Source organism: Saccopteryx bilineata, chromosome 5 (assembly GCF_036850765.1).
Source record: "Saccopteryx bilineata isolate mSacBil1 chromosome 5, mSacBil1_pri_phased_curated, whole genome shotgun sequence".
Lineage (NCBI taxonomy): Eukaryota > Metazoa > Chordata > Mammalia > Chiroptera > Emballonuridae > Saccopteryx > Saccopteryx bilineata.
In genome coordinates, this window is record NC_089494.1 from 214,803,737 (window position 1) to 214,805,296 (window position 1,560).

Consider the following 1,560-nt stretch of genomic DNA (forward strand, 5'->3'; position numbering starts at 1 on the left):
TCCTTCAGCAGTAGAGAATTCTCTCTCTCTCTCTCTCTCTCTCTCTCTCTCTCTCTCTCTCTCTCTTATTTAGTAACAGAAAAGCCAGGGACTCTAAGTGTAAGAAGATACACTATTGTTGGATTAGGGAACCATGTGTCAAGGAATGCAGGCAGCCTTTAGAAACCAAGGTCAGAACAGGCTGACAGTAGCAAAGAAATAGAAAATTTCTGTAAAAAACTTGATTCTGCTCACAGCCTGAATGAGCTGGAAAGTGATTCTTCACCACAGCCTCCATGTAGAAATCCAGACGAATCCACACCCTGCTTTTAGCCTTTTGGCACTAAATAGAGAACAAAGTTGAGCTTACACAGATTTCTGACTTACGAAATAAAAGCAGGTAATAAATGACTGCTATTTTAAGTGGCTAAGTTTGTCATAATTTGTTATTACATGAATAGAAAATTGACAACAGTATAGACTTTTTATTAGCCAATTTGAACATTTTTATATGCTTATTTATTCATTGTAATTATATGTTCTTGTTTTGCCAAAAACAACTTTTTCTGAAACAAAAGAGGGACTGAATCTGGATATTGATTTTCAAATCAACTGAAAGAAAGATGCAGTTAAGTATTGAATGTTGAAGTTTTTTTGCCGAGATGCTGGTACATTCATTTAATAAAAGACATCACAGTTTTTTACCTCAAATATTTCACTATCAGAAAGGAGAAATTGGTCTATAAACATGAAAGTAAGAAAAACTAAAACTGGTTTTCCTTAAAGGGAACGCATGGGTTACAGGTTGTTCAGATTGTACGAGAGCTGGGAAATTACAGGGAAACATCCTGGAGGACTTATCTTCAGAGTCTATGTACCCTATGTAGACAGAATCTGAGTAAGTTACTTGAATCTTACATGAGGTAGACTTGAAATTAAGAATTGTGCTGTAAAGAAGGGAAATGATAATTTAGGCACATGGGCAAAGACACACTAGAAAGGAAAGGAACAGGATCAATAAAAAACTCAAAGTGAAAGAAGGTAGACACTGGTATGACTACAAAGAAGAGCACAAGGTGAGGAGACAATGAGTGGGTAAAGCTCTTTAAAATGGCAATTGGCACAACTATATTTTTATTTTCCCTCCTTATAGCCAGATTCTCCTTTAGAGTTCATACAAAGGAATTACTGAGCCAGACGCAATGAGTACACGTACCATTAAACTAAGAGAGGCAGTCAAGGGCATCAGATGCTTGATGAAAACTTTAGATCTTGCCTCTGCAAGAACTGAATGGCAGGGCCTGAAGACCTGGCTTGTCCTGACTCAGAACGAAGACTGCCACCTCTTGAAAGTCAAACACAAAACTGCAAAATATTTAAGGGTGTTGCTTAGGTTTTGAACATGGTATTGTTTCTCACTTACATAGCCAGAACCAGGAAATTTTTCCTGCAATAAAGACTTATCAAATGATTCACCTCAAACCATAGTATTGGTTAATGCTTACCCATCCCAGCATGTCAAACTAGTTTATTTTAAATTCTTAAACGTTTTTTCTGTAGTCAGCTTACAAGTCTGAAAGA